General features: G+C 38.9%; 1 long non-coding RNA gene across 1 annotated transcript; it reads left to right on the top strand.

Annotated features, from left to right (window-relative positions):
* The first annotated feature begins 1,935 nt into the window (after positions 1 to 1,935).
* Positions 1,936 to 3,265, top strand: LOC143471057 (uncharacterized). Its single transcript, XR_013119466.1, has 3 exons — positions 1,936 to 2,885; positions 2,960 to 3,046; positions 3,172 to 3,265. It is a non-coding gene; the product is annotated as an uncharacterized LOC143471057 (long non-coding RNA).
* Positions 3,266 to 10,405: the final 7,140 nt, after the last annotated feature.

The following is a 10,405-nucleotide window of genomic DNA, read 5'->3' as shown; positions in this document are numbered from 1 at the left end:
TAGGTTTGATCCCGGCCGTAAGCCATTCCAGCCCAATTCACGGCCATAAGCCGCTTAAACTTAATCCACGGCCCTAAGCCACCTTTAACCTAATTCAAGGCCATAAGCCATTCTAAAACAATCCATGGCCTTAAGCCGCTCTTTGTCCTATCCCTCGGCCATGAGCCACTCTAAACCCTACGCCAACCCTCCCTTCCTAATCCCTTCCCGACCGACCCCATCCCGACCCCATATGTAAGTTCACGGCTTTAAGCCACCTAACAACGTCTGGAACTAAGGCGCCAGCCGGGGATGCAGGTGAAGTGGCAACATCAGCGGCAAAAAATGACCTCACTACAAGCACAATAGAAAAAATGTTATGAAAAGAACAAACAAAGAACATTTTAATGGATTTAATTTAATTTCTTAACTGAATGTGCCTTCAACTCGAATCCTCAACAAACGATGTAGGCTATAATAAGTATAAACAGTCGTGCAAGCAGAAAAAATTGAAATCAATTTGTTTAAATGTAGAAGCGTGTGATTAGCAGCTTTGGAAAATTGGTTGATTAATGGAACATTCGCATATTACGCTGAAGCTTTATTGCACAGCGTGAGTTTATCTCCGATGTAAACAGTTGTGGGAATGTAACGTTAAAATTAACCAGGTTAAAATGGAAGAGATTTCAAAAGTACTATTTTGTTTTGTTGCATTTTCCACCTTCGATGTTCATACCAAAAACGTCCATTCACAATCATCCTTTTTGCGCTTAGTTGGGAAGCGATGGAAACCAAAGGACACGCGTAAAAGCAATAACACCAAAATATAAAACTCCTTTCTGCAAGAGATACCGGTCCGAGGATTTTGTTGTTAAGAATCTTACATGTATGGATTATTCTGGCATTGTGCGTTGCCATGTGCATTGCATTGTGCGTTGCCATGTACGTTGCCATGTGCGGATCCGAGTGAAAATGGAATTTGACTTTAAACTTTACGGAGAAGTTGATCGCTCTTCATACAAAGCATTCTACTTATCTCTTCAGAAATTTTGAATTAAATTGTCGAAAAGAGTTTAGAAGCAAAACCGATTTACGGATGGAACAAAATCAGATCATCTATCAACTGGATCAGTCGTCATCAGAGACAACTTCACAGTCGTTAAGAGTAATCTGAGCTATTTCCAACAAAGGTCACGTGATTTGAAAGCATCAGTTGTTGATGACATTTGTAAACATTGCCTGATCGTTAATGACGTAACACCTATCATTATGAAGCAGCAGCCAAAGACAGAGCATCACGTTTGACTTCGGCGAAAGCTAAAATACTTCAAAAAATTTTAAACGTCTACTGCTAATTTTAATCTAATAAACCGAAAACTGGAACTTTTGCTCCGTCATTCTTTTATCTCATTTATAAATCAGCGCCAGTTGTGCAGCTCCGCTTCATCGTCTAGCGGACATTTTCTTTAGCAAATACGATGTATATAGACGCTGTCATTCTGATGCTCGAATAATTCGTCGTAATTGGTTTTCATTTAAAGTTAGCAAGAGTATTTCAATACTTTGGAAACTCGGAAACCATGTCGTTGTTCCGCTCAAACCAGTTTCAAACGTTTCAGTTGAATCGTAATTCACAACAATATACTATATTATTGTGTAGGGCTGTGGCATTGTTAAGCAATAGGAGAGCTTGTCGCAAGTTTTCTAGCAAGAATCTGGCACCTTTTTGCTTCGAGTCAACCTTGGAGCAAGTTTCGTGCGTTTATTTAATCAGCTGAGGAATTTGCGCGAGATTTCTCGAATCTTCACTGCGCGTGTTCGTTCCATAATTTCATTTTTTTACCTCGTGCAGTTGAGGTGGTTGGTTGGTGGTTATGAGTGGTTTAGAATTTACAATACAATGGATGCAATACAATGGATTTACAATAAAGCGGAGTTCAGTTTGTGTGACTGGTTTGAAGTAACAACTTGTCTATGCTGATTTGAAACGTCACTGCTTGGCTTAAGGCCCATATTTGTTGGCCGATTTGTCTGACTTGTTTAATAACGATAAACTTTTGGTCAGGACTGCAAGTTGTATTTTGTTTGATGCTGAAACACAGCTCGCGCTTGTTGTTGAGTTTGGTATTTGTTTGACCTTTGTTGCACACTTCTATGTTCTTGTTGTTAACCTTTGTTCCTGCTTTGTTGCAACTGCTCTCTGCGCGCGCATTAGCGTCTTGGTCTCGTTGTTGCGTTTCTGCGCTTTGGCGTTTGTACAGTTTGTGTTAAAGAGTATTTTTGGAGCCTGTAAATTGGTGATTTTTTTGGATTTTTTATAGAGTTTTTTTTGTTGGCGTTTATTGATTTATTTTTTCCTGGCCATGCAGTGACCTTCAGTTTAAATATGTTCAGTTTCTCTGGATTCTGTTCAAAAGTTGAGCTCGAGATATCTGGCATCTGGTGTTTCAGGAGAATTTGTACCCCCAAAGCTGATCTGAAATCTTCAAATCTGAATATTTCTTGCTGTGAACTGATCATGTCAAAATTTGTACCAGAACTACAGTATACGTAGGCAGCATAGAAACTTAGAAATCTGCTTTGGCTTTGTTCAGTTCAGTAAGATTGTGTTGGGGGTGTATTTTAAGCTTTATTTAACATTACGGTCACGTTGCCAAAAGTTCCCCTTTTTCAGATGACGCAAGTGGTGACGTGTAAACATGACGTCTATTCTACGACGGCATTAATATTTGCAAGGTATGTTGTAAATATTTCTAGGAATTTTTCTATTTCATAAAAGTTCCAGGGCCTTAATAATTGCCAACAATACAATTATGATGTCATTGGAGCCAAAGTTTGATAATGATTGTGTCCTCCCCATCGCCCCTTTGTGGGTCGTCACCATCCTACGATAATTTATAGTTCAGGTGAGTTCGTTTTATTGCTGAAAATAAAACTTAAATTTTTTCATACTCGTTTCCCAAGATATTTCTTCCATCAGCTGAAGGTTCTACTTTGAAGTTCCAAGTCTTCTAGTCACTTTCATCTACTTCCGTGCAACCAGTAATTAATAGTGGTTACGCCCATAGTAAGTGGTAATGTAATGTCTTTCTTGGGGGCCCGTATCTAATTCTCACCATGTTAAATATCGCTTTTCCCGAGAATCGGTGTTGATATTTGTTTATTTTCATTCCTGGTTTTAATTTCTTGCAGGTCATTTCCCTGATAGTTTCTCGTATAAACCAAACATTTTCACGTTTCACGTTTCCCAAACATTGTGACATCTTACACAAGCTTCAAGACGTACCCATACAAGACGTACAAGACTTCAAAACAGTAATGAAATTATTAGACACATAGCTACGATTAAAAGTCGTCAACTAATAATGTCAAGTGTATTCGATCGTCAACTGATAATAACAATATTGTTTCAGACACTTTCAACATTCAATTCCACTTCAATAACTTCGATAGCGTTTGTTCAATATCAAGAAGCTGGCGGTGCGGCCTCGACCCAGCTATAGCTCGCCATCGGTAGGTCTCGTTTGAGCAACTAGTTTCCTGAATTAAACTAATGAATTGCTGGTGTCAAGCTATTAATCATGGGTGGTGGTTTGGCTGTGTAAGCATGGGTTGACCCTTCTGTTACTTTTAAGGTCTCATGGAAGTTCAACCACCAATCAACCAACCAACCAAAGCAATATTTAGTGGCAGAGCATTATAACGTTAGGAGCGCGCTGGTAACCAACGAGGGACGATGAAGTAGCGATGAGACAAACACGGAAGAGAGAGGAAGCTTCCGACGACAAGTTGCCGGCGCGCCAGTGCATCGTAGGTTACGGTTCAGGCGGCATTACCATCGCACATTGCGCCCCTGGTGTAGAAATGTTAAACCATGTAGTGCAGCAAAAAGGGACATTATGTTATCAGACTAATATAACTATAAGAATTCATTAAATTCACCTCTATGAAAGACAGGGACATTTCGTATTTTTGTATTTTTGTGTGTTTCTACTTCCTTCCTTCCTTCTCTTTTTCTAATATTTTTGTCGTCGGTAGAAGGCGTCAATGCAAATGCGATGGTAATTTTTTTTCAGTTAGGGTATATCCCAAATGTACCTGAAGTAGTAAAGTTTGGAAGATCCGAGGTAAATTTTCAAATATCTTGTTTGCTTAGGCCCTTTATATGTTGCATAGTTTACAATGATATTATTTTTGTTACAATAATTTTGCTAATAATTGTGGGTGTTAACATAATAGCAATAATAATATGGAGAAGATTAACTATTGCTTATTTTAATACCTGTTACATTTACATTTTACCATAAATGCAAAGATAATTTTAAACATTTTTTCAATAAAACTGTTTTGCGATTTAACCAAAGGACAGTACCAAATTAAAACCAGTAACAAATTTACTGGGATTACCTTATATAGGCCTACAATAAGATAGTGGAGGTGCTGGAGTCGATGGCATAATGACTTTCTCTATCTCTTAAAATTGATGGGATTGTTGTTGTGTATTGTTTTATCGCTTGTCTTATTCTCTCACAGTCTGAATCAGTGAGTTCTTCTGTCTTATACTGTTGTGTGTTGACTGTTTTATCGTCGGGAGGGTGCAGGACCCGATGCAGCACTGGGTTCGCCAAACCCAAAGCGATTCAGTGTCCCCGGCCCAAATTAAGAACATTTTGCCCTCGCGCCCCTATACTAGCCTGCATTCTCATAACCCTATCCTAGGGGGACAAAGTGCCGTGTAGAATAGGGTAGGGACCTCCGACATTTCACGCCTCCCCTAGATGGCGGCACTCAATATAACAAGTAGGTCCGACGGGGCATTAAGCCACAGACACAAACAATTCGACGCTTATGGAGTTTGTTGTGGGTCCTCAGATAAAATAGTGCTCCTAGGGTGTAGCTCGCTTAGGTTATCCAGCACTATTTTATTTCAATCTTGCGAATAAACTTTTAGGGTTTTTGTTTTCGGAACCACACAATTCTATTTAGTTATTCCCATTGTGTCCATCGACTCCAGTGCAGTTATATTTCTATTTTTTATATATACTGTATCTTACTTTAGGCATAAGACTCTATACTTTCCTTTATTCTGGCACTCCAACCTAATGCAGCGTTTGGATTGGTGCCTTAGCGCGCAACACAACCTTAAAAAGATAATTCACATACTGTATGGCCGGTTTGAGTTGGTTTCAACTATTGGTTTCAACTATTTTTTTTTCAGGTTATCAAGTAAAGTATTACAAAGTATCCTAGGTAAAGTATCTTAGTACAACAATCCTAGGTTGACCGCACTTCGGTCTGGTTGACTAAATTTTCAGTCAAATATAATTGAAACAACAACAATAGGCCACAACATCTAACGCGACCATATGCCTTCTATTATTGCCTTGTATAAAATTCTCACAACACACCACACCGCGCGATACCGGCTAGGTCCCTCCAACATTTCTTAGATGAGGTAGGGTCATGACTTGTTTTGTTTTTGCCTTTTCCTCCATAGAAAACCTTTAAAAAATTTCTTCTTGGGTCCGCAAATGCTTGTCTGCCCAACCCCTTTGTTTCATTTTGCGCGATTGCGACGGTTATTTACAGGTTACAGGTAATTATATGAAATGAAACAACGATCAACGGTTGGGCGGATTCCCCCTGGCTTTAAGAGAAGGAGGTCGCATCGTAACGTACCAAATCCTATACTAAAAAAGTATAAAGTACAAAACATAATATTCGGTAGTTAAAAGAAGAATTTGGTATTTGTGTTTTTACACCGGTCTTTATCCTGCTTCTCTACACCCATCGGTAGCGAAGTGGGGGATTCTCCCCGTTCCCAAAGAACCGTTCCGACGACTGCCACCTTGACGCGGTGGAACGGCTTCAAAAACTAAGAGCAGTCGACTTTTTGGCAACATCGCCAAATGCACTCAATTTTAAGCTTTTACCAGCATTAAACGTTTAGATTTTTTTGCAAATTTTTAACGTTGGCATAGCAGGCCAACATCAACTTTAATTCTATGGCTTCGTACTTTTAATCAAGATTTTGTTCTATATTTTTTTCAGCCAAAAGAAGTCGTCTTTTGATCCTGTGCCTTCGTACGCTCAAGCTTCTCAAATGGAACGACGACAACATGACTTTCTATAAAAGTGTTCAATATTATCTATGCAATGTTTATACCGTTGCTGTGTTTTTAGTTCTCACATCATGTTACTGCATTGCACGTCGCACTGCATATTACGTCACAAATTCTTGCATGTTCCATTCTAAATGGTCCTAATTTCTGACTGATGCTCCGCGGCTCTTAATGGTTACAGGTTCTGGCTATCTTGTGGACTACCCTCGTTACCAGCGGTTAAAAGATCACAGATCAATTCTTACAATAAAATATACAAAAAACAGATGTTCCATACAAAATTATAGAAATAATGAACCATACAGCTGCATGATACATAATAAAATTGAAATCGTCAACAAATCGCAATCGAATTCGTCACACGGCTGATTGGTGACTGGAAAAAGGTCATTTCCGCACAAAAAAATATAAACAATATAAATAATTGGTTGGAATTAAATCACTGGAAAACATTATTGGTTATTAACATTATTATTACAAAGCCTCATGGTAACCGAATTCTTTTAATAAAATATATGAAATACACAATGTTAATGCAATATAAATGAAACAAACAACATGATACATAACAAAGTAAAACTTGTCACGTGCTAAAAACCGCAATCGAAACCAATTGCTGATTGGAAACAGATTGTAAATCTTTCCTTTGATAAAAATGTAATATGATAAAATAGTATATTAACTCGTAAAAATACTCGTACGGTTTAAGTGTTTCAGAACTTGTGGCCGCAAAACAATATCACAGGTTTAATATAATAAATATAATGTAGCAAAATTCTAATTCAAAAATTGTGTAATAATATAAAATAACAAATCGATTTGTTGCGGTGGCAACAAAGCTCGTAGCAAATCGTTCGATTTTCGACCATGATTATTTGCTGGTATGCTGATCAAACTATGACTTGTGATTTGGCATTTTTGCTGAAACAAACATCTCGTCAACTTAACTTGCCCGCTATCGTCCGCAAAATAATACCATTATTCGTGCACGTTTTAAACCTAGTAAATAAATAATAAATCTGTAATAACCGCCCATGATTGGCTGATAACGAGCTTTCATCAGTGACACTGCGCGTCACTTTGTGAGTAATGGTGGGATTGAAAAACATGTCTATCGAAAATACATAAACAATATTTAGCAATTTGGGAGTATAACAGCGTAGTGGTGGAAGCTTTATTAATAAAACATTGGAACCCGCGTCTTTATAAATGGCACGGCTTATTAATAAGTTACAATTAAGTTTGTCATACTGTTTTCTGTTGTCATCATATTTATTTTGCATCTATTGCGCTTATTTCTGTTTCATTGTATTCAGTTTGACATTTACTTTGTACATTTTGTATGATTTGTGTGTGGGTTATATTAATTGATAATGTTATGACTTGTGTATTTCGCTCTAAAATCAGTAAAGTTTCCAACTTGGCTGCTTAAAAAGTGAGAAATTTATTGTGAAGAATAAAACCTTGACACATGTGTTTCAAGAATCGGTTTCTTAGAATGAGTCAAATAACATATATAAACAAAAAACAACCGTGTCAAAGCAGATCCCAACAACCCTAAAATGTAGTGCAAGCACAATCTTTCTGAATGGGATTTCGACTAGTAGGTTTCGCGTTCGATTCCCTTCCACGCTGGGTATGTTTTTGTCCATTTACATATGTAGAATGTGCTGAAATTAACGGCATTGACAGAAGCCGGTTGGTAGCTCAGGCCTTAAACACCTCCTCGTCGTTCAATAGGTCACGAGTTCGATTCCTTGACAGTCATTTTTCCTTTTAATAGTTAGAATAATTTCTTTGAAAGTTTTAATATCATTAACGTGTAGGCTACCCATCAAGGGGTTGCATATGCCAGTAGTGTCTAATTGCTTGTAAGCGTATTTTTATTCTTCAAGAATGTAGCTGTGGGCTCATTTCACCATGAATGCACCATTAAAAATGTAATAGACACAATGTGATTTACCAAAACCAATGCCCTGATCCAATGATATAGATTAATTATAGATTACAGACGGTCAGCTCATGGGTGAATAAAACGCAATGCAGGGAGGAGAATTCTGGTCAACTGCCCCAAGTCACCTACGTTTTTGGAACTGATGCTCCTGCTAGGACGGGTTCAATTGGGTTATGGGGCGGTGCAGTAGGGAGAATTTTTTGGATCGTCTATTCCGAAACACACATGTTTGCAATAAGGCAAAACAAAAAGAATGAATCTATAGCAGGGTCGTACAAATTCTGCCTTCTTGCATCAAGACATAACATGTGATGTCATTGCATGTATACTTTTCGTTGTGGTCGAGTGTGCTGGTACTACCTTTGAAAAATGACGACTCTATGGCGCAACGGTAGCGCGACTGACTACAAATCAGAAAGAGGCGTGTTCAAATCTTAAGCGGGCACTTGATATTTTATCTCAGTTTTTTGGTACTGACAAACGGTTCCTGGACGACTCAACCTACAAGTCGTTGTTTACATCAGTGCAAATGTTCTGGAATCGATTTTTTAAAGTCTTGAACTTAATTTATTTTCAATCTTGTCACCTGGTGACAATATCAGTGTTGGTTAAGGACGCTCGTTAGACGATTTGTAGCTCGCGATAGGAATTGCAGGATTCGGTGCGAAGGATACTGGGTTCAGATCCCCCTGCAGTCGAATGGTTGTATCATTTTTTTTGAACTGATGAATATACATTGGTCACATTTGTTACATCACATCGTTTACATGAGTTAATTCGTAGCTCATGTGACTCGACACTGCACTTGGTGCTGGAGGTTCCAGGTTCGATTCCCGGCCTTAAACTCTTAAGCCACTCATGCGTGAATAAAACGTAAGCCGCCTGGTCCACGGTCACAAGTGTAACGTAATTCCGACTGATAATAACCTTCGAAACTGGAACTGAGTCAGCAAAGTGAAAATATGTATTTAACATGATCGTATAAACTTAGCTTTCTGACATCACGACATAATGTGTGTAATGATTACATGTATACCTTTACATCATTTATCTTGGTACAATGTTTTGTCAACATTATGACTCCGTGGCTAAGCAGTAGCGCGTCCGACTCCAGATGAGAAGATTTCGTGTTCAAATCACGTCGGAGTCACTTATCCTTTTCTATGATATTGATGAACCGTTTCAGGTGAATTCGATTTCTGTACAGTCGAGGAAGATACTTCTAGAACAATTAAACTCAGGATGACCCAACCAACATCTGTGGATAGAAACCTTGGACTCAATTATCATTGGTTTCATCTTACGTTGGTTATGAGTTCCAGAGTTGAATCGACCGTGAGTTGAAATGAATGTTATCCTGACGAACAAAGGGTTAAACGCAGAGCAGGAGCAAGGCATGCATACTTCACAGAACTGATCGCGCTTTCCGTCATTGACATAGGTGCAAAGGTTCTTGCTTTGATTCCTCAAAAACTTCAATTAATTTTTTTTAACTGATGTGATGATGGTATCTGTGCTAACAAATGTAGATTAGGCCAGACGCGTTGTAGCTTGCGACGTTTATCACAAAAATCGGAGCAAAAGTTACCGAGTTCAGGTCTCTTTGGAGCCATATGACCTGTGTCTTTGCCTTTTCAAAATTTAACAACTGATGCATCGTCGTTTGTTATATTTGTTACACCACATCCTATACGTGTGCAACTTCATAGCTCGTGTGCTTGGACACTGCACTCGGTGCTAGAGGTTCCGGGTTCGATCCCCAGCTATGGTAGAAAAGAATGCAATACATGGAGGTGTAAAACCACTTAACAGGATGTAGAACCGAAGGTCCTGCAAGAATGAGGAGTGACGAGGGAATTCAGTGGGTGTACAGGGCTTTTTTTCTTTTGAGTGTTTTCGAAAAATATATATTTGAAATTCTAAGCAAAATAAATTCCTGTGTATAGCTCTTTTGGATAAAATTTGCCTGCTAGCATGGAGGTAGCGGGTTCGATACCCAGCTAGTGCAACAGATGCAGTAAATTTATTTATGGCGCCAAATGTTTAGGCGTCCACTAGATGGCCACCATACGAAACATATCCCGTCCAGCCGCCCTTAATCTAAAAGGTGCCTATTCGCTAGCTGATTTGCTGGGGTTAACAGGGCTTTACAGCGATTCTGCGGATCCACCGATCACCGTTTCTACTGATGACGCTACGACCTTAATTGAATACGTCGGCAAAAATTAGCGCGCCTGTAGGCTACATGTTTCTGAACCTATCTTGGCTGCCAGCACTGCCTTTTCCCCTCAACCTAATACTGTATGTGTCCGTGTACGGGCCCGATAAAAAAGGACTAGTTGTTGACTGC

The sequence above is a fragment of the Clavelina lepadiformis genome, chromosome 9 (assembly GCF_947623445.1).
Source record: "Clavelina lepadiformis chromosome 9, kaClaLepa1.1, whole genome shotgun sequence".
Classification (NCBI taxonomy): domain Eukaryota; kingdom Metazoa; phylum Chordata; class Ascidiacea; order Aplousobranchia; family Clavelinidae; genus Clavelina; species Clavelina lepadiformis.
The sequence above is the reverse complement of the archived record's forward strand: the minus strand, read 5'-3'. Positions and strand labels throughout refer to the sequence as shown.